Source organism: Carcharhinus amblyrhynchos, chromosome 7, assembly GCF_965287045.1.
Source record: "Carcharhinus amblyrhynchos chromosome 7, sCarAmb.v2.hapA, whole genome shotgun sequence".
NCBI classification, from domain to species: domain Eukaryota; kingdom Metazoa; phylum Chordata; class Chondrichthyes; order Carcharhiniformes; family Carcharhinidae; genus Carcharhinus; species Carcharhinus amblyrhynchos.
Genome location: NC_137330.1, coordinates 49567874 through 49591414, shown reverse-complemented (window position 1 = coordinate 49591414; position 23541 = coordinate 49567874). Strand labels below are relative to the sequence as shown.

The window sequence follows — 23541 nt, the reverse complement described above, 5'->3', positions numbered from 1 at the left end:
TCCCCCTACCCCCACCACTGTCCATGACCACCGACCAGAACTCTAACTTTCAAACGGCAACAATTTCCCCGTCCATTTGCAGAATGTTCAATGGACTCTGGGCACATCTCAAAATTGCAACACTTGCTCAGCACATAGCGCGCGCAGTGAAAGGGTTTACTGCGCCTGCGTCCAGGCTCGTTGATAAAATATGAATGGTGCTAACAGTGATGACTCGTCCGCTCCGTGCACACATCAGGGCGCGAGGGGAAACCACTCACCAGCGCCTTCGATAGCTCAGCTGGTAGAGCGGAGGACTGTAGCTATTCCGTGGCGATCCTTAGGTCGCTGGTTCGATTCCGGCTCGAAGGACAATTTTTTTAAAAAAAATTTCTCCCAACTTCTTGATAGCGACACGGGCAAGCGTGGAAGGAGAATCAATTAGCCATGGGAGTAGAACCTCACTGCTGTCGCCGAACAATCAGATTGGGGCCGGGATGAAGGACGCCATAATGAAACGGCTCCGCCACTCTTTCGGACTCGTGGAATAGCTGCGAATGCGGATGCCGAGGCAGCGCCTCCCAATGTTCACCCTGAGGAAGTCATTGCGGCTGGTATGCATTCTTCAGCCATTTTCGTCCTTTCATGAGTGTGTGGGGGATTAGCTCAAATGGTAGAGCGCTCGCTTAGCATGCGAGAGGTAGCGGGATCGATGCCCGCATCCTCCAGTTTTTCTTCCGCAGAGAGCATTCATTTTCTTTCTATCGATGCCGTCCAATACAATTAATATCACTTTCAATTGGAAAGTATTGGATGATATGCTCTCAATTTTGGGATGTGTTGATAGCCTAAATGGCCCAGGAACATGGGAAATCAAGCATGGGAAATCAAGCAGGGTTGTCAATGCCCCTGGAATGGGACACAATGATTTTCCAACACCAGCCCCTCCACCAATTAACTACCAGTTTTACCAAAAGCCAGTCTCCGCTTGGAATGGCTGATGAAGAAATAAATAGGCAGCATAGGTGGGAGAGAATGTGGGGTTCTGAGGAAAAGAGTGAAGAGTTGGGGAGAGATGCGAGGTTGGAAGAGAATGATGAGGGGTTGGTGAGGAGGTAGAGAGCAAACTGGGGATTAGAGTGGGGGTGTTAGTGTGTGGTGGGTAAGGGATTGGAGTGAGGTTTAGTGTGGGGGTTGAGTTGGGAGATACTGGACAGTGAACAATCGGTGGTTAAAAAAAAGGATGGCATGGACAAGTTGGGCCAAAGGGCCTATTTCCATGCTATAAATCTCTGTAACTCTATGACAGGATTTTATAGTCTTGCCCAAAAATTCCCACCTGAGGTCAACGACGATTTACGTTGTCGAACCTTCGCCCATGATAATTCTGTGGCGGTCTATAATTCTAGGTAGGTTAACATTGGGGGATGGTGGACAGGAGATTGGGGCAGAGGGTACTTCGATTTGATTTATTATTGTCACATGTATTGGAGGGATACAGTGAAAAACATTATTTCTTGCGCTATACAAACAAAATATACCATTCATAGATTACATGGGCGGGGGGGTGGTGGTCACAGCTAGGATGTAGAGAAAGGTCGGTCCATTCAAAAGTAGACAGTGGGCAGGGAATTGGGACAGGAGGGTAATAAACAGTGGTTTGGGGTAGGGTTAGTGAGCAGAGGATTAGGTTGGGGAGGATTTTTCTTAGTGGGGTGGGGAAGGGGCATTTAGGCTTGGGAGGGGGGGAGTAAAATTTAGTCCAGGAGTCACAGTTTATGCGATAAAGGGCTTGTTTCAAATGAATTCACCAAGAAACAAAAGTCTAGAAACGCTTCATAAGCTAAACATGCAGAAAAGACATACAACACAACAGTTTACTGGTCCCAGATCAGAAGTAGGCAGGGAATTGCTGTTCTCCATAAACAGCAGCCCTTTCAGAGCAGTTCACTGGTCCTGGATCTGACAGATGGGTGGAAGAAGCATGGTGCTGATCACTGGAGTTGAAGGTGGCAGGCTCTCCCACTCTGGTCTTCTTTACCCAAGTATTAGTCCAAAGCCAGCATAGATTCAGTTCAAGAAGTATAGATCCTCTATCCAAAGTTATTTTTCACCCCTCTTGAGAAAGCCCATTTATATACTTTATTTCTAGAGGCTGGTGAATGGTAACGTACAATCACCTTTTAGCTGTTCAATTTGCAAGGGAGTAATACTCAAGGTAGATTCCTCGCATTTCAGTTTGAGCACCATGAAGTTAGTCAGCTTCTGGCCTTTCACTTGCTAAAACATGTTTAACCTTTACCCAGATGACTGGTTTAGATATGGACATGAGATCCAATCTTATCTGGTTTCAGGAATGTCCTATGCCAGGGCTTCATGATAGAATCATGTCCTTGGCAGAGATAACAGGCCGCCTGGAGGAATATCACAGATGACATTCCCCCACATAGCACAGGGCCTGACAGGAGGGTTCTGGAGCTCATAGGGAAAATTTTGCCTTAAAGATCAAATCAAGGAAAACAAAGCAACTTATATTTATATAGCATATAAATACAGAAGATTCTGGAACACATAGCATCTGTGAAGAAAGAAGCAAAATCACAAACTTCTGATAAAAAATAATCAATCAGAAATGTTAATTTTACTCTCTCTCTTTCTCTCCTCACAGATTCCGTCTGACCTGCTGAGTATTTCCAACATTTTCTGTTTTTATTTGAGATTTCAATAATGTTCCATGGCACTTTAAAGGTGTATTATAAATTAAAATTTGACACCAAGGCACTTAATATTTGGCTGCAAGCAGATTCGCAATTTGTGTTAAATTTGTCATTGACAATTTAACCACTTAGCTATGTAGGCTACCCCTTGATGTGGGTATAGATTGAGTTTCCTGGTATCACTTATCTGACTTCCTCTTTGATGTTTTGCTTTCTCTCTGAGACCCCTGCGGCAGATTGCTATCAACAGCCAACTTCACCTTTGAAGATCATCTTCTCATTTTGGCTTAACTAATCATTTGTGTTCCAATAACTAAAATAGTTTTCATACAGTTTACAAGATTACTCAGGCAGTTTCAGTTCTTAATATGTCTTAGTTTTTACAAGTTTGTTCATGACCCTTTTTGTCCTTTCTATTTTTTCCAACTGAGGGATTCAGTTCTTTCTCTCTGACCTGAATTTGTCTTGCCTTTTTGTTTGAGGATAACCATGAAACTAAATCCTAGTAAGCAAATAAAAGAGAATTGCCCCAGTCACCTCCTTGACATTTTCCATTCAACTGGGCAAGCATGTGTCAGAACTGTTTGATCAGTCACAACCCTCTTCACATTCCTTACCGTAAATAGTCTCACACACCAGGTTAAAGTCCAATAAGTTTATTTGGTAGCACGAGCTTTTGGAGCATTGCCCCTTCATCAGGTGAGTGCAGGATTTGTTTCACAAACAGGGCATATAGACTCATAGAGGTTTACAGCATGGAAACAGGCCCTTCGGCCCAACTTGTCCATGCCACCCTTGTTTTTAAAACCCTTAGGCCAATCCTAATTACTCGCATTTGGCCATATCCCTCTATACCCATTGTACGCATGTAACTATCTAAATGCTTTTTAAAAGATAAAATTGTATCTGCCTCTACTACTACCTCTAGCAGCTTGTTCCAGACGCTTACCACTCTCAGTGTGAAAAAATTGCCCCTCTGGACACTTTTGTATTTTTCCCCTCTCACCTTAAACCTATGCCCTCTAGTTTTAGAGTCCCTTACCTTTGGGAAAAGATATTGACTATCTACCTTGTCTATGCCCCTCATTATTTTATAGACCTCTATAAGGTCATCCCCCCCAGCCTCCTACGTTCCAGAGAAAAAAGTCGCAGTCTATTCAGCCTCTCCTTATAACTCAATTCATCAAGTCTTGGTAGCATCCTAGTAAATCTTTCCTGCACTCTTTCTAATTTAATAATACCCTTTCTATAATAGGGTGACCAGAATTGCAAAAGTATTCCAAGTGTGGCCTTATCACTGTCTTGTACAACTTCAACGAGACGTCCCAACAATATATCGACACAAACTCAATTACAAGATAATGGTTGGGATGCAAGTCTTAACAGGTAATCAAGTCTTCACAGATACAGACAATGTGAATGGGGAGAGAGTTAAGCACAGAGGTCCTGGGTTCGATTCCCGGCTCGGGTCACTGTCTGTGTGGACTTTGCACATTCTTCTCGTGTCTGCGTGAGTTTCCTCTGGGTACTCCGGCTTCCTCCCACAGTCCAAAGATGTGTGGGTTAGGTTGATTGGCCAGGCTAAGAAATTGCCCCTTAGTGTGTAGAGGGATTAGTGGGTATATGTAGGGTTATGGGGGTAGGGGCCTGGGTGGGATTGTGTTCGGTGCAGACTCGATGGGCCAAAGGGCCTCTTTCTGCATTGTAGGGTTCTATGATTCACAGGTTAAAGAATTGTGAATTGTCTCCAACTAGGACAGTTAGTGAGATTTTGCAAGCCCAGGCAAGTCGTGGGGGTTACAGATAAGAACATAAGAAATGTGTGACATGAACCCAAGATCCTGGTTGAAGCTGTCCTCGTGTGTGCGGAACTTGGCTATCAGTTTCTGCTCGGCGATTCTGCATTGTGTGTTGTGCAGGCTGCCTTGGAGAACCCTTACCCGAAGGTCAGAGGCTGAATGCCCTTAACTGCTGAACAGTTCCCTGACAGGAAGGTAGCACTCCTGCCTGTTGATTGTCGAGCGGTGTCCATTCATTTATTGTTGTAACGTCTGCATGGTCTCCCCAATGTACCATGCTTCAGGAAATCCTTTCCTTACCAATTACATACAGTCGGATGCTCATCATCCTGACTTTCAAGTCTTCTTCAAAACTGTTTATTTCATCATTGTTTTCACAAACAAACTTCCCTCAAACTTCTCGGCTTGCAATTTTGACAGATTTGCCATTCTGTGACACCAGTGTTAATCAGGCATTGGATAATAGTCTGTAGAAAATGTTCTTGTATTCATAAAATCTCACATTATAGCATGAGAAGGAGTCCATTCTGTTCATCATGTCGGTACTGACTCTCTGCGAAACCAACTCAGTTAATCCCACTCCCCTGTCCTTTCCCTAAGGCCTGAACATTTCTCGAGAATGGCCTAGATTTTATGTTCAGTGGCTAAGCAATGGTATTCATTGCTGACCTCAACCTCATATGGCCACTTATCTCATACAATGATGAGTGGGGGCTTGGAATGAGAATTTCACTGTCTAAGCAGAATAGTCCCCTCATGTTGCAAACTCCAATATAGCTCTCCACTGTTCTTTAATTGTGTATGGAAAGGGCAGAAGTGTTGGTGCAAATACTTAATTAATGATTCATGGAATTTTAGTTTTAGAAATTAAAATTTAACTGTGGGAAACATGACAAACGCAACTAAAGCAAGCTTGGAGCTGATTACATTGTAGATTGGGGTCATAAAGGATCAACAGCTAGAAAGGTAAGAGCTATGGAACAGCAGATGGGATTACTTAACTAAAGAGCTGGAGACGTGGGCCAGAATTCTCCAACTATTCACATCCGCTGCCATTGCTGCTGATGAGAATGGAGAATTTGGGATTCAACCAAATCTCTGTTCACTGCTGTGGGACCAGAGAATACCAGCTGCAGGCGAGATTGAAGAATCTGGCCGATGATGTCTGAAATGCTTGGAAGCACAAGAGCAGGCCAAAGAGATGTTTTTAGGGAGTTGAATCTAAATTATTTTAGAGCATCCAGTGGACCCGAAAAGGTGGAAAAACCTATTTACTTCATTAGATCAAAGAAGAAATTGTAAATCATGAACAGTTGACCTAAAGTTTGGAGTATGGTAAGTCACCATGGAGATGGGTGGAGCTTAAGAAGGTTCGTCTATTTCAATTTATCTGTGTGTTTGCTGGGAGAGTTTTTTAGTTGAAGGTTGGGGCTGGTGTGTGCAGCTCACTAAGAAAAGTTAGCCAAAATAAATGACACTTAAATAGACCTCTACTATAAGCAGAGTAAAGAACTAATGTCATCATTGACTGCATGGAATGTGGATGAAGCTTGATCTCAGTTTGAATGTTATGAGGGAACAAAAGCTTGAAGATTGCCCAGTTTAAAACTAGTGGGAAAATCTATAGTGGGCTTCACGGTGTCTTATTGCAAGCGAAAGTAATCAGTTGAATTAGCTTAGATGTACAGGAAAGTAATCAGAATAGGGGACTTGAGACAAAACAGTTAAAGAGATGATGCATGTCAATTTCATCTCTGAGAATAGCTGGAGTTGAAGAGAATTCTCCAGAGGACTCTGGCAAACTTATAGTTGTTCCCTAAGGAAATAAATAACTTTAAGATATCGTAACAGGTAAGATAATTCTTGGGGTGGGCAGGGGGCAAGTAAGAAGTAAACATATAGTTAGCTTGACCACATTTGCTTTGTTTAATTTGTTCTATACACTATAAAGTTTGTGTTTTGTTTGCAGGTTTGAAACCTTGCGGATTACTTCTATTGGTTAAAATAGCTGTCCACATTTTTCTTTAACTGTTAACAGTCCCCAACTAGACTGCAACAGTGTGATGCAATTAATAGATGCCACACCCACATAATGTATCATAACTATGCTGTCACAGTACCTGTCATATGTATGTACACAGGATTTTATATAAATCTGAATATAATCACATTAAAAATGTCAAATATAAATTTGAACAATAGGTAATAAAAACAGATAAACTTGAGCAGTTATTTTATAAAGTCATAAAGTTATATATATTTTAAAAAGTCACTTAATGATGTTGGAAAGATTTTGAAAGTAATTTAAATGTAATCATTTAAAAAGTTACATCAATATTCAAATCCCTTCCACATAACTTTTGGATTCTGCACTGTAGTACACATAGAAATTGCTGCTATTCTCACTGGTGGAACATTCATACCTTCACCATCATTACCCCCATAAAATCCAGGCTGATGTTTCCTGGTGGTCTGGCTTTCAACAGTAGCTGGACAGAATTCTGCTGCAGTGCATGAGTTGGAAAAGCCAGAATGAGGTAGCCAAGATTTGGAGAGCAGGTTGGTAATCCAAGACTAGACAGCCAATCATTGTTGCTGGACAGGGAGAAAATGAAAGAGCAAACAAAAGAAGAATAGCTGCAGAAAACATATAAAAAAAAGGCAAAGTCACCAATCTGTCTCACATGGTTTCTTAGATCCTTCTATTGTATGTCCTCTGCAACTTCTCTGACCCATATTAATTTTATGTAATCTTTCCAGGACGACACAGTGGTTAGTTAGACTGCTGCCTCACAGCACCAGGGGCCCAGATACAATTTGCAAATTGGGTCACTGTCTGTGCGAAGTCTGCACTTCCACCCCATGTCTACGTAGGTCTCCTCTGGCTTCCTCCCACAGTCCAAAATACGTGCATTGGCCATGCTAAATTCTCCCTCAGTGTACCCGAACAGGCGCTGGAGTGTGGTGACTTGGGAATTTTCACAGTAACTTCATTGTAGTGTTAATAAGTAATAAATAAATGTTTAAAATCACCGCCAAGTAATCACTGACTGATTTCTAATTGTATGACTTAACAAATCTTGTTGAAGTTCTCTATGAATCTCATTGTCCAGTAGTATTCAGATGACTATTCTGTTCATTTTACTTTTAAATAATCTTACTGGCATTTGGTTAGCATCTGAGAGGTTTGAGAGGACTGTTGACTAATGCAGTTAATGGTCCAGTTTGCTAGCAGATTTCAGTCAAGACAATAATGTATCTTTGGCCCAGCTAACTATTTAATCATCTCTTTGGTAACCTTTGCTTCTTAATTTTGACTACTGTGATTCATTATTTCAAATAACATGACTGAAACATGATTTTGGCCAATGGATCGTGGTAACAATTGCTGATTGGTCACTGGCAGTCAGTAAGTATGGTAAGGAGTGGTATCACAATGACAAAGTGACATCACTGGGTAGTTTCTGCAAAATATTCTAATGAGGGTCACAAAATATAAATTAGGAGGGAAAGATTGGATTACCTTCTTCTCATTTATTCCATGTTTAACAGAAATGTATGCATTACAAACAGGTAAGCAAAGGAGTAGCAGTAAAAACATGGTTTATATTATTATCTTTGAACAAGGCTACATGAGAATCACTGATTTAAAATTCAAATAGGGAATGGCAGAAGACTGTGTGAGGGTGATGAGTTGCTGGCATATGAGGTTACATTATTTCCAAGTGAGTATGGCATGATGGATGAATGGCTTTGTCCCAGTCTATCTCATATGTGGGAAGAAGAGGAAACTGACAAGAGCAGAGATAAGGAAGGAGGCAGTTAATTGGAGAAATGAAGTGAAAGAAAGATAGGCAAATTTTAACAAGGGGAAAATAAAGTGGGAGAGAGTCTGAGGTGCAAACAAAAGAACTGAGTACCTAGTGGGCAACAAGATGGATAGCATTTGTCGAGGATAGAGTAGCCTAGGTAATACATACATCAACGTTCTATCCAATCAGAAAATCGGTAAGACGTGACCAATAATGTAGGTCCTCCTTAATAGAAGCCAGAGAGAAAGCTTGCCTTATATAACTGCCAAAAACAGGGGTAATATGTATACCTGGAAAGGTAAATCCTGAAGGGGACCATCTAAAAGGGAAACCGAGAAGGTGGGGAGTTGGGGGCAGGGCTATACCCCATAACTTACCCAGGAACAGACCTCTGATTTCGTGAACTTAATTTTATAGGCTGGGAAAAAGCCAAATCTAGCTACTACATCAATGATAGCAGGAACAGAGATATTCAGCCCAGAAACAAATATCAACACGTCATCTGCATAGACCGTAATTTTATGCTGCTTACCCCCACTAGTTAACCCACAAATCTGGGGGTCACTTCTGCTGGCCTCCACCAGAGGTTCAATAGCCAATAAACAATAAAGGAGATTAAGGGGCGTCTCTGCCTAGTCCCTCTCTGAAGGGCAAAATTATCAGACCCACCACCATTTGTAAAGACCAATGCCGGTGGTCACCTCTAAAATACCTCTACATGAGTTTAAAAAAGCCAAAGCTTCAGAAGGATTTTTTTTTTCGTTTTTATTCCAATTCAATGTCTCAACAAGTTGAGACATTCCCGATCCAAGCTGACAAGACAGGGCTCTTACGTCCTGTCTTGGGCTTGTTCTACATGATCCAAGCTGATTGGAATAGGTATAGCTCCTCCTCCAAGTCTTGATCTTATTTGCATCTTAGCCAAAAGGCCGAAATGCCGCTTTTAAAAATTGCTTCAAATGAAGCTAAAATGTAACCTAATGGTTTCAACCAAGTACAGCATGTTGATACTACACTTGATCTTAGCCAAAAGGCCAAGAAAGCTTCAGAAGGATTGCCAAACATCTTAATGGATCCTTTGAAAATAACCGTCAGGATAGGAGGATAATGTATGGCATACTGTAATCCAGAACCTTTCAAACAATTTCTAACCTTATTGAACCCTCTACAACGTTGCTGTATTGCCATCGAGAAATCTCGTAAGAACGAGAATTCACTCCATCATAGAGCCAAATCTCACCACATCAGGCAGCTTCTAATACTTTCTGGCAATCCCTGAAGTTATGCAAATACATGATAATAGACCGTGGAACATTAGTTGTCCCTCGGCCTTGAGGCTAGGATACAATGTACTCTTTCAAGCTTAATACACCCTGCCTTCATGTTGAGGTAGTCAGCTCTCAAAAATATAGTAAGGAGCTTACCCTCAACTTCCCCTGGAAAATCGATCACACAGATATTCTTCTTCCAGCCCTGGTTTTCCAGATCCATCAGGATCTCTGACAAACCATGCAGTTGATTTATTAATGATTGCAACTAGGCCTCGACTGAAGAAGCAGTGCTCTCAACATTAAGGATTCTTTCTCCTATTTCACTGAACCTCTTGCTGGTATTCTGCAGTTCATCAGAGTGAGCATTGATATTCTGTTCACCATGGGAATCGGAGCAGGCGAGGAGGGACAATGGGGAAGTCTGTTGACCTTGGGTGGGATTTTACAGTTTTGGGACAAGTGAGGCCATAAAATCCTGCCCACTGTGTCAGAACACTGAGTTTGTCTTCTATAACTTTAGTCATATTGGCATTCATACCTGCCAAGCCTTTGGGAGTCTGCTCCTCAACCAGGTCGCCATTTTGAGGCCAGCTCCAGCCCAAATGTCCCCGACTGCTCCTGTATATTGAGGATTTTGTCACCAAAACACCACCAAAAATCTTCCAAGAACATAGCATGAAAAACTCATTCCAGGATAAGATGATTATGAGCTGTGCATCAGAACGAAAGAAAGGATACAAAAATGTGCAGCTCCTGAGTTCATGGAAAGACAACTATTCATAAAAACACAAGGACATAAGAACTAGGAGCAGGAGTAGGCCATCTGGCCCCTCGAGCCTGCTCTGCCATTCAATAAGATTATGGCTGATCTTTTTGTGGACTCAGCTCCCTTTACCTGCCTACTCACTATAGCCTTGAATTCCTTTACTGTTCGAACATTTATCTATCCTTGCCTTAAAAACATTCAATGAAGTAGCCTCAACTACTTCACTGGGCACGGAATTCCACAGGGAATGACCCTTAGTGTGAAGAAGTTCTTCCTCAACTCAGTGCTAAATCTGTTCCCCCTTATTTTGAGGCCATACCCCCTAGTTCTAGTTTCACATGCTAGTGGAAACAACTTTCCTGCTTCTATCTTATCTTTTCCCTTCATAATCTTATATATTTCTATAAGATCTCCCCTCATTCTTCTGAATTCCAATGAATATAGCCCCAGTCCACTCAATCTCCCCTCAAAAGCCAACCCTCTCAACTCCAGAATCAACCTAGTGAATCTCCTCCGCAATTACTATTTCACTATTAAATCCACTATTAACTTTTATGATGTCACATAAAGAAGCAATCAGTATTAACAATTTTCATGTCTAACTAAAAACGGTTGACGAAGGACAAGCCGTTGATGTCGTCTATATGGATTTCAGTAAGGCGTTTGACAAGGTCCCTCATGGTAGGCTGATAGAAAAGGTGAAGGCTCATGGGATACAAGGCCAGGTATGTAGATGGGTGGAGAACTGGCTTGGGAGGAGGAGACAGCGAGTAGTAGTGGAAGTCTCCTTTTCCAATTGGAGGTCTGTCACCAGTGGTGTGCCGCAGGGCTCGGTACTAGGACCTCTTCTATTTGTGGTATATATTAATGACTTGGAAGAGGGGGTAGGTGGTGTGATCAGCAAATTTGCTGATGACACTAAGATGGTTGGATTGGCGGGTACTGAGGAGCAGTGCCTGGCAATGCAACAGGACATAGACAGGCTGGTAGATTGGGCAGATAGATGGCAAATGGAATTTAATCCGGAGAAATGCGAGGTGATGCACTTTGGCCGGAATAATGTGGAGGGGAGTTATACGATAAAAGGTAGAACTATCCGGAGTATAGATACGCAGAGAGACCTGGGGGTGCAAGTGCACAAGTCCCTGAAGGTGTCGGTGCAGGTGTAGAATGTGATGAGGAAAGCGTATGGTATGTTAGCCTTCATAGGAAGAGGTATAGAATATAAGAGTAGGAGTCTGATGTTGCAGTTGTATAGAACGTTGGTTAGGCCTCACTTGGAGTACTGCGTCCAGTTCTGGTCGCTGTACTACCGGAAGGATGTAGAGATCCTGGAGAGAGTGCAGAGGAGATTTACCAGGATGCTGCCTGGTATGGAAGGGCTATCTTACGAGGAAAGGTTGAATGAACTTGGGCTGTTTTCCCTTGATAGACGTCGGCTGATGGGGGATCTAATAGAGGTTTATAAGATTATGAAGGGGATAGATAGAGTAAATGGTGGTAAGCTTTTTCCGCTATTAGAAATGGATAGAACGAGGGGTCACGGGCTTAGGGTGAGGGGGGCTAGGTATAAGACAAATATTAGAGGGCAGTTTTTCACGCAAAGGGTAGTGGGGGTGTGGAATGCACTACCGAGTAAGGTGGTGGAAGCAGGCACGCTAGGGTTGTTTAAGAGTCACTTAGACAGCCACATGAGCGGGCTACATATAGGGGGATATAGTAGGCCTTACTAAACATTGTAGGCTTGGGATTACGTTTTGCCTCAGGGATGTTACAGTTCATAATGAATTTTTTTGTCTACACAGGCATTTAAGTCCAGCAAGGGGCATGCATGCGGCAGGTTGTAGTGGGCTGCTCTTGGACGTTGCTTCGGGAGTTGCCTATTGCTTCATGTCGTTAGTGTGCTTAAACTGGACTATCTCGAGGGCAACATGACAGCTCAGAGACTATCTCTGTTACTGTGAGGACACATGGATTTGGGCCTGTGTCTGTGGGAGTTTGCACGTTCTCCCCGTGGTTGCGTGGGTTTCCTCCGGGTGCTCCGGTTTCCTCCCACATCCCCAAAGATGTGCTTTTAGGCTGATTGATTGGGTACTAAATTGTCCCTAAATTGGACCTCCCTGATCCTCGCACATTAGGCGTAGACTAAAATCATGAATAGGTCACTGAGACAGTGGGACGGCGGCGCGGGCTCGTTGGGCCGAAGGGCCTGTTTCCCGTGCTGTGTTGTTCTTTGTTCTTATTTACTTCTTTCATGATCCTTAATGGGTCTCTTCATCATATGAAGCAGAGATAGTCACAATAATACCTCAGGGTATTTGAAACATTTCTCTCTGCTACTTGTTCTGGACTTGCTGTTCTTTGTGCTTTTTCAAACCTTCACACAGAGTCCTATCAGTTTTGTTACTGTACAAATCAAATATATTGGGATGTGAAAACTATCTCACTTGTGTTAAGATTTGTGTTTTTTCAGTATCGCTTTACTGCTACATATTATTAGGTTGATTCTAAGAAAAGAGAACTACGGTGTAATTGGAATACTACACAGTGTATTACTGCTGGATGTGATACTTGTGTAATGAACAAGTCTAATTGAACTCATTATAGCATGTCTTGAAATGAGGGTTTTATTCAAAACTGCAGAGCTGATTTGATTTTTAAGCTGTCAAATTAATTGTTAAACTATTGGAAACATATCATTTACCCAGCCTGGAAACTCAGAACAATCAATCACATTGTTACGTTGTGTTCAATCGCTCCATAATTAAAACCATCAGAACATTTTTGGTTTGAAATTCCATGTGAATATTCTCAGTGTATCTATGGTAGATTCAGAGACTTGAAGGAGATATCATGAATATTTCTAACATCATTAACAACTTGTTTTCATGTAAAGTCATTGTATTCAAGAAAAAGTCACCATTTGTAGGAAAATTCTACAATAACTTTAAAAATTTCTGTAGATACATAAAATTGCATTCTAGAAGATCTTGTGTTATTGTGTCCTTTGGCCTTGTGGTTTTGATGTTGCTTTATTCTCTCTCCATCTCTTCAGTTTTCTCTTCTCCCTACCCTATTTCTCTGATGATTACTCCCATGCTTCCCTCTCTCCTCATCTCTATTATTGGTCTGCTCTCCACAATTTTGCTCTCTAGAATTTTTCTCTCTCCCCCTCCTAATAACCCCAACCCTGTGAATTTGTTTCCTGACCATGTACACAGAGGGAAGCATCAAAGAGTGGGGGCTGGGAAGACAGCCATATTGCAGGGCCATAAAGACATGTATTAGATGTATTAACATACAGGAAAAAGCAACAAATGTGTACAAGGGAGGTTAGTGGGTCAGGGAAGGGTAAGCAGACATGAAAATAAAGATCCAGCATAAAAATGAGGAATTGAAACTGGTATGAAATAATTTTTCTTTTTACTCGCAGTGAAATGAAATGTGTCAAGAGAAGCATAAAAACAGGAAATGGGCAGCGGTTATCAGAAGAAACTGGGCAGGAGGTTGTTGGATAGGAGGCTATATTGCATCATTTGGTGGCATGACAGCAAAACTTTACAGGTCAGAGTTAACATGATGAATATTGGAATTCCCACAGAAATGTTTACATCTTAGTTGCTATTATCCACATATTGATAGTATCTAGATATATAATGATGGTGTGTAATATTTATCTTGCTTGTGACAGCAGTTCTAAAATAAAATGTATGATCCATTCTTGCTAGCTGTTGGGATTAAATGTCATTGATCTCATCGCTGTTGTCTACATAAGGACGCTGCATTTCTAAGAATTCATGGAATGAACTGTTTTGAAATGATTCAATATGTGAATGTGTAGTGGGGCAATGACTCCAAAAAAAACCATTTTAAATATTGGTTCTGACCATGATTAAATAGCCAGTTATGACATCAGACTGCATGAATAAAATGACTACACATAGGGCTGAATTTTTGTAAAGGTGGAAAGAGTCTCAGGCTTAACCAAGTGGCACCTGAGATCCAATTCTGGATGTCCTGCCCCTGAATCTGGCATCCACTGTTTTTGCCAGGACTGGAGGGTTAGGGAATAGGCTGGGTTATAGTTTGCACATCTGTGGTTCATTGAGGTAGCTAGCTGCACATATAAAAGTGCAGCCAACTTCAAACATCAAGATCTGATTTTTGCTAGTTGTATATCCGAAACATAACTTGTTGGCATTACATTTTTCAGGAGAATGTCTAAAAATATGGGATTATTTGAAGGGGTCAGGCACCATTTTGGATAGGTCAAGGAACATATTTGGGAGAGGTCAGATACCATCTGGGAGAGATCATGTGTCCCTTTGCAATTGTTAAGGTAGCAATGATTTTGAAGAAGTGAGGGTAAACTCATTGGAACTGTCAATCTGCTTGGAACCATCAAGTTGACAAATCACATTGAAGTTGACAAGCTGTCAAGCTGTTTATATGTTTTCACCTTTACATTGTTTTTAATACTCTGCAGTTTAAAAAAAATCAGTGTTTGCTATTTTATCTATTTGTTGACATATGCCTGAGAGCTTATGGATTTGTGCTACATAACTGATTTTGCAACCTATAATTATTGCAGTAGGGGGCTTGTCAGCTCCAAGTGCTTATAAAGTCTTTGAAGTGGGGCTATGAAACTAAACGCTAGTGTTTCAGGGAGTAAGCACTTGAATGTAACATCTGTTTTTATAAGAATTATGTTGTTGAAGGAATGTAAATATAATGAATGGGAATTTATGAATGAGATTTTAAAAATAGAGTCTACAAAAGATGCATTTCACCTCATCATGGATCTTAAGGTCTGCCCATGGTAGATACTGGGTGAATTGGCATAGAAGTTGTAAAGGAAAAGGGCAGTGGATGGGGAGGCATGGATTACCATAAGTAGGCACTAAGTCAGCATAAGGGCTATAGAGGATCATGTGGTTTCGGTAGACGGGAAAAGGTTGCCATCTTGGGTTGAAGGGCCATGTGGGGTGGGTAAGGGAGCATAAGTTGGCATGGAATGTATGAGGGGCTGTGGGGAATGGATACCGGGCATGAGGTGGCATGAATAAAAGCAAATGACTGGGATGCTGGTGTCTGAAATGAAAAAAAGAAAATGCTGGAAAATCTCAGCAGGTCTGAGGAGAGAAAAGAGCTAATGTTTCAATTCAGATGACCCTTTGTCAAAGCAGGTGGCATGTGTTGGCACAGATAACCCCTGGGGAGTATGTGTGTGTGTTGGAGCGGTGGAGGTGGATATAAGGGTAAGGGAAGGAGGACTGTTTTTCACTTTTTTTTAGCAACTAGGATGAGACTGGATCACTGAGATGGGCCTTTTACACAGCCCACCATGGAATCTGGCAACCCTGTAGCTGCGTCCATACCTTTTCTAGGAAAAGCGGCTCCAGTTAGTACCCTATTCCCCGAAGAATTAAATCCAACTGTCTGGAACTCATGTTTGGTATTATGGAAAATGCTCTGAACAATAACTGGATGAGGAATTTGCTTCAGTTAAACATTATAAAAAATGATAGCCTCCTTCATCCCAATCTAAGTTATTTTTGTTGTTTGAAATCATATGAATTTTGAAAGTTTCTTGTTTTTTGATGTTTAATTAGTGATAGCTGGAGCACAGAGAGAATTACATTTCCAGGAAGCCACTGCGAAATATTGCATTCAATGTTTACAGAGACCTCTCAGATACCAGACACGGGAACCACCTCTGACCTTACAATCCAGTCAAGCTTGTCTCTGCTTCTTCTCTCGTTCCCTTTTGCAGTTTCCAAACTCCACCATGTCACATAAGAGTGACATCCTGGCCCCAACTCCATTTTTACTTACCAGGTTTTCCTGCATCTTTCAAGCTGTACCGCCAATTTTTAAAATATTTTTCTTATGTGTGATATGCACAGACTTGTGACAACTGAGGGAAAGGGAGGCAATAGAGTCAAAAAGGACAAGGAATAAAGAGCACCATCATCTGCAGGTAAGGCAATGAAACTTAGGAAATGGGGAAAGTGGAGAGGATGCAGTTGAGGCAGATGATGCACAATTATGGAGGAAAAAACTATACTTGTGAAATGTATGATGAGGCAAATGACAACAGGACAATGAAATGCTAGCAGATTTAAAAGATGGCATAGATCACAAAAGATCATTGACATAATAGCAATGAAGTATTATAGCATGCAGAATGTGTTGTTGACAGGCAGCTGTAGAATGGGGAAGTGGTAGTGCAGGGAACGGACAGGAAATGACTGATTAGCATGATGGTAATGGGAAGAAGCAGGATAAAACTTTGGTTTATCTTCGCAAAACTGCTGACTAGTACAGTATAATTTTGAAGAGGAAATATAATCATTCAATCGATTCCACACTATTGATTGTCTTCATCCTTTTGTGTCACTAAAATTTTGACTATTTATTTTGCTACTTCCCTTTGCTTACCAAAACATAACTCCCTGCTTTTCTTGTACATTTCTCTTGTTCTCTCTCCAAGCTCCATTTGAATTAAATTGTAGACGATCCAACTTCCCTTCTAGTTCCCATTCTAGCTGATATTCCAGCCAGTTCCCCTCTTCTCAGGTGCTGTTCTTTCTCTTCCATATCAACCATCATCACCCCCTCCTCAAAAGACCTACCCTAAACCCTAGCAAACCATTGCTCCATTTTCAATCACTTTTTCTCCCCAAAGTACTTGTATAAAGTACTATCAGCTCCCAAATTTGTGTCCATTTCTCCAATGTACTGCTGGAATTTCTGTAATCATGTTCCGCCCTGATATTGAACAAAAATGTCTCTAATCAAAGTCTTTCTGTGACTGTGGCCATGTTGCAATATCTTGATTTTTGTCTTTCATGAGTTTTGTACAGATTTTTCTACCCTCTGTCCTCCGCAATATATTATCTTCATAATCTGGCTCCTTGGAACCGTTCTGTTATAATTTTACCTATCCAATTAGAACCACAGCATCTCCAGAAATGCCTTTGCATCCTGCATTTGCCTTGTTCTTCCAAAAATTTATCTTTGGCCTGATGTTATCCAGACTTGACATACTGAAGCTACCCAGTTATACATCTACACCTGTTTTAACTTCTTCGTTTTTGTGATGGTGCTAGAAAAGATAATGAACAAATTGCATAATGCAGATCACCAAAGCTTGAATATTACATTATATTCTGGTTGGTAAGAGACAAGAATGACTGAAAAGCATTGGAGGCATCATAAATAAGAGCTGTTATAGAATCATAGGCTGGAATTTTACTGGCACGCCAGTAAACCAGAATCGGGGTGGGTGAGGCTTGCAGAGTAGAATTCTCCATTGGCCTCAGGCAGGATTTTACAAGCCTTACCTGAACGAGGTCATAAAATACCAGCCATAGACTCCTACAACACAATGAGGCCCTTTGGCCCATTTTGTCTGTGCTGGTCATCGAGCACATCTTTTTTGTCACATTTTTCAACAATTGGTCCATAGCCTTGTACGCTGTGGCATTTCAAGTGCTCATCTAAATGACTTAAATGGTGTGCGAGTTCCCACCTTTACCCCCTTTTCAGGCAGAGTCTCAGATTCCCACCACTCTCTGGGTCAAAAGGATTTTCCTCAAATCCCTTCTAAATCTACTGCCCCTTCCTGTAAGTCTATGCTGCCTATTTATTGATCCCTCTACTAATGGGAAAAAGTTCCTTGCTATCCATGTCCCTCATAATTTTATCAGCCTCGGTCATGTCCTCCCACCCCACTCTTCCCTGCTTTAAGGAAAACAACCCCAAGCCAACCAGCCACATTTCACAGCTGAAGCACTCCAGCCCTGGCACCATCCTGGTGAATCTTCTCTGGTCAGTGCACTGTGGTCTAATTATGACTTTGGTCAGGAAGGGCTGGTTTCCATTGTGTCCATTTGGTGGCAATAGTGTTCGCAGCGCTCTTGCCCCGTTACCAGGCAAACTCTAACGGAAACCTTCCCAGGTTGACTATCATGGCAAAAGTAGAAAAGAGAAACGGACAAAAAATGCTGCAAATACTCGGCAGATGTGGCAGCATCTGAATGAGTGTTCCCGCCTAGTTCCAGCACTTTTTGTCTTTATCTCTGACATCCAGAATTCGCACTTGTCTGAGTGAAAGGTTAACGGACACCCCAGAACTGCGCAAGCTCCAGAAGCCCTGCCCCTCAAGAAATGCGCATGCGCCAGAAGCCCTACCTCTCAAGAATTGCGCATGCGCCAGAAGCCCTATCTCTCAAGAATTGCGCATGCGCCAGAAGCCCTGCCTCTCAAGAATTGCGCATGCACCAGAAGTCCTACCTGTCAAATGCCCGTTCGGCCAAATGCGCATGCGCCCTTTAAAATGGGTCAAACCGGCTATAGAAAGTGCCGCGTGATTGACCAATCATTGCTCAGTTTACTCTTGTGTGTGAGGTGGCCAATGAGGTGGCTGGTTGTTGGTGTCAAGCAGAGTGAGGGGAAGTTGGCATTGGTTTGTTTGTCGGAAAAACAAAGAGCGCCGGAGGGACGGAGCCGGAGAGACCGCGGCAGGCAGCGGCCGGTGACCAGAACACCAGGCGGCTCGGGCTGCGGGAGAGGAGCGGCGAGGGCTCGGGAGAGGGGGCGAGCGAGAGGCGGCGGAGGGAGCGGGGCAGCGAGGAGGAGGACGGCGGCGGGGGCTCCCCGAGTCGCCGGCAGCGAGAGGCGGAGGCCAGGAGGCGGAGGGACCGGCACGCCGTGACCCAGAGCCGGAGAGAGCGGCTGATCGAGCGCCGAGAGTCACCGCCGGAGAGCGGCTCCGAAGAAGAGGTGGCTTCGGCTTCGAGCCGGACCGACACCCCGAGGGATGGGAGCGGCAGCCCCGGGCTCCGGCTGAGCCCAGCGGCGGGGAGGCGGCGTTGCCGCTGAGCCCAGGTGAGCGGGGTCGGGAATCGGGCATTCCGCCGGCACGGCCGCGATCAGGGTGGCTGGTCCCGACCGCTGGCCATGGTGGCTGGTCCCGCTGATCGGGTTATTACCGGTGACTGGTACTGCCGGTTGGGAGATCGCTGCTGAAAAATTGATTACTATTCCCAATCGGAAATATTAGCAGAATACTGATAACTGCCCCTCACTAATGAGTCTGACTGGTGATCTCACCACTGAGGGTGACCAAGAACTGACTGTAATTCATGTCCATGTGGGCAAATGACTGGCATTAGTAAACGTAACTGTATCATTAATGAGTGCGTTTGGCACTGATAATTACTACTGGTTAGTGATATCAATATGGGGTTAATCTTGCATTTATTTCTGAAAAGAAAGTCAATAATCAATTAGCCATGGCATCAGCAACCAGGACAGAACCGCTGTAATGTCAATAAGATGTAACAATCAAAGTAACTATCAACTTAGTGGCAGTTGTAGATCTCGGATTTTCCCGTGGCTGTTGGTACCACAGCTCTGTGCCCCCACAGTGTTATTGACACCACGAATTTGGCCTTACTTCGGAACATAAGTAGGATATTCAGCCCCTTGAGTCTCCTCTGCCGTTCAATAAGAACGTGGCTAATCTGTTGTGTTTTGAATTCCACGTTCCCATATACGTCTGATAACCTTTGACACCTCGCATAACAAGAATCTAACAATATTCAATGATCTTGTCTCCACTAACTTCTGAGGCAGAGATCCAAAGTTGCATAACCCTCGAGGAAAAAAAATCCTTTTCTCCGTTCTATAAAAGTGACTCTAATTTTAAAATAGTGCGCTCTAGTTTTGGACTCACCCACAAAAGTAATCATACCTTCTGTGCTCATCTCCTTAAGGACATTCAGGATCTTTATATATTTCAATTAAGACCCCCCCCCACTCTTCTAAACTCCACTGTAACAAGCCCAGTCAGTCCAAAAGAACTGGCACATTTTCAGTATCTATCTAGTAAACCCCTTCTGACTGTCCCCAGTTAATTTACATATTTCTTTAAATAATGAGACCAAAACTGCACACAGTATTCAGCATTTGGTCTGTGTCACCAATACCCTTTTATATCTGAAGCATAACAAATAATCAGAAAGGCTAATGGAATACTATCTTTATTATGAGGAAATGAACATAAAAGTAAAGATGTTATGCTTCAGATTATGCTTCCATTAGCCTTTCTGATTACTTGACTTGGCCACAAGAGCACCTAATTCTCTCTGTGCCTCAGAATTCTGTAGTTGTTCTTTGTTTAAATAGATTATTCTTAATTCTTCCTGCCAAAGTGAATAACTTCACATTTTCCCACATTACACTGCATCTGATAGACTTTTGCCTATTCGTTCAATCTATATATTCATCTAAAAATTCATTGTTTTCACAGCATACTTTCCTATCTACCTTTGTCATCTCCAAATTTAGCTATCATGTCTTCGCTCCCCTCATCTAAGTCATTCGTGTAAATTGTAAAAAGTTGAGGTCCTAACACAGTCCCCTGGGGGACTCCACTTGTTGCATTCTGACAATTGAACAAAAACCCACTTGTGAATACTGTTTTCTGCCATCCAGCCAATTCTCTATCCATTCTAATATGTTACTCCCTTCACCATGAGCTTTTATTTTCTATATTCAGTTTTGATGTAGTACCATATTGAAATCCAAGTACGGTAAGTCTACATGTTCCCCTTTATCTACAGCATTCGTTAATTCAAAGAACTCTATTATGTTGAGTTCCAAAGCCAAGTGACTCTTCCCGATGAACTTGAATTTTTCTAAGTGCTCTGCTGTTACTACTTTATTGACACTAACCTTCCCCATCACAGACAACAAAGTTAATTGGCTGATAATTTCCTGACCACCCCCACCCCCCCCCCCCCCCCATTGAATAGAGGGAGTCACATTTATCACTTTGCAGTCTGATGGAATCTTTCTAGAATCTAGTGAGTTTTGGAAATTTAATATCAACACATCTACTACCTCATTCGCCACTTCTTTTAAGACCCTAGGGTGAAGTCTATCTGGACCTGGAGAATTGGCAGACTGCAGCTCCATCAGTTTTCTCAATACCACTTCTCTGGTGATTGTAATTTCACCAAGTTCTCTCTCGCTTACACCTCCTGATTTACATATATTACTAGAATGTGCTTTGTATCCCCTGTAATGAAGACAGAAGGAAAATATTTGTTCATTTTTGTCTGCCATTTCCTTATTATATACTGATAGCTTCCTATTTTCACTCTCCAGCAGACCAACACTCTCAATCCTTATTCTTTTCATTGTTAAATAATATAGAAACTCTTGCTATTCACTTTCATATTTCTTGCCAGCTTCCCCTCGTACTCTAATCTCTTCCTTCTGATTAACCTTTTAGTCATTCTCTGCTGGTTTTTACATTCTGACCAATCATTTAATAAGCCACTCATCTTTTGTGCAGCTGTATGTTTTTCTTAAAGTTTGATTTCCTAGGAATATACCTATTCAGAAATACCCTTAATGTCTGCAACTGATAACTCAGATTTCATGCCCATATGGTTGCACTTACTTAAGTTTAAAATATTAGTCATAGACCCAATCTTCTCCCTTTCAAACTGGATGTAAAATTGAATCATACTGTGATCGCTGCTACATAAGTGTGCCTTTACCCTGATGTAATTAATTGACCCTGTCACGTTACACAATATCAAGTCTAATATGATCTCTTGTTGGTTCCAGAATGTACTGCTATAAGAAACTATCAAGCAATCTATGCATTCCTCATCCAGGTTACTACGGCGAGTCTGATTTCTCCAGTTTATATGTAGATTAAAGTCACTTATGATTATTACCACCCTTTTATCACAAGCACCCAATATTTCTTCTTGTATACTTTATCCTATGTTGTGGTCCTGTCAACCATTCTGAAGTGATTTATTTCCCCTAGCTTTCCTCATCTCAACCCAGACTGATTCTGCAACCTGATCTCCTGAAGTAAGGTCATCTCTAACTATTGTACTAATGCCTTCCTTGAGCAACGGTATTACCCCTCCACCTTTACCTATGTTCCTATTCTTATTGAATGTCATATATCCTTTCATATTCAGAACCCAATCCTTGTCATCCTACAGCCATGTCTCCATAATGGCTGCTTATCTTATTTGTTTACTTCAGTGTGTGTTATCAGTTTGATTACTTTGTTATGAATGTTGTATGCATTCATAGACAGAGCCTTTAGTTTTTCTTTGGTTACAAATAACATCTAGCCCTTCCTGCCATTCTCTGACCTTTATTTCCCATTTTACTATTTTCCTTTCTTTCTTTGTCTCTATTCTTTGATGTAGCGTATCTTTCTACATCCCTTCCACCTCACTATTTAGTTTAAAGCCCTCCCTACCTCCCTAGCTAGTTTGCATAGTTCCAAGCTTGGTTTAGGTGTAGACCGTCCCAGTGATGCAGCTCCTACTTTCCCCAGTGACAGCACCTCAAACCTATTGATCAGTTGCAGAGACTGATGCACTCTACAATAAAATCGACTGCTTTATCCATTAAAACTTGCCTAAACTTAATTAAATTCTGAATGATCTAGCATCTGTTTATCTATGCAGATCCCTATTGAAGAATAACTTGTTCATGAAATGAGAGAGTACTCTTAACCATCAATGTTCAGCATCTAACTTGTCAATGGGGTCATACAAAATTTGTTATAACCTTTACTTCCGCATCTCTCATGTATTTTGTGAAAATTAGCATGTCCTGTCTTTTTCATTCAAAGGCCATCCTGCTTTGTGACAGCTGTATTTTTGCAGTCTCCAACTGCTGATTGACGTTGCATTGTCTTTGCTCTTCAAAATGTTCTAATTTTTTTTCAACTATTTCCGCAATAACAAACTTGTGTCTAAAAATAATTGTTGTAAAATAAAAAAAACATATTTTACAAACATTTTGTATCTTTTAATGTCTTGAAGGTTAATCTCTCCCACGTGCCTAGGATGTGTTTTGATAGTTTTACACAGAACTATGAATGGTAATGTGATCTGAATTTGAATTAAATGAAGTGTATGTGTGGTGTAGTAAGCTGTATGAGTGAAATATTTTTCTTCCAGCAGCTTTTGCCCAAATTTCAAAATTGTCAAGAAATGCTACAGAAGGTAGTGCAACTGATATTTAATGAACTTCCAAAATATGTTTGCTAATGATCATATGAGCTTAAATTAACACTTGTGGGAGGCAGTGGCTTACTGGATTCAAAATAAGTGAAGGGCGAAAAAGGCAGAGTAGCAGTGAAGG

General features: G+C 41.8%; 1 protein-coding gene, 2 non-coding genes and 1 pseudogene across 6 annotated transcripts in view; 3 read left to right on the top strand and 1 right to left on the bottom strand.

The window, feature by feature from the left end:
• The first annotated feature begins 265 nt into the window (after positions 1-265).
• Positions 266-351, top strand: trnay-gua (transfer RNA tyrosine (anticodon GUA)). The gene is given in 2 exon segments: positions 266-302; positions 316-351. It is a non-coding gene; the product is annotated as a tRNA-Tyr (tRNA).
• Positions 352-634: 283 nt separating this feature from the next.
• trnaa-agc (transfer RNA alanine (anticodon AGC)) lies at positions 635-707 on the top strand. Its single transcript has one exon. It is a non-coding gene; the product is annotated as a tRNA-Ala (tRNA).
• Positions 708-9181: 8474 nt separating this feature from the next.
• On the bottom strand, positions 9182-9353 carry LOC145345811 (U2 spliceosomal RNA; annotated as a pseudogene).
• Positions 9354-18806: 9453 nt separating this feature from the next.
• Positions 18807-23541, top strand: part of agbl5 (AGBL carboxypeptidase 5) — a 102551-nt gene continuing 97816 nt past the window's right edge. For all 4 annotated transcript variants that reach the window (XM_080192253.1, XM_080192252.1, XM_080192256.1 and 1 more), the window contains exon 1: positions 18807-19236. The gene's annotated coding sequence lies outside the window, so the exon portion shown is untranslated. The remainder of the gene's footprint in view (positions 19237-23541) is intronic.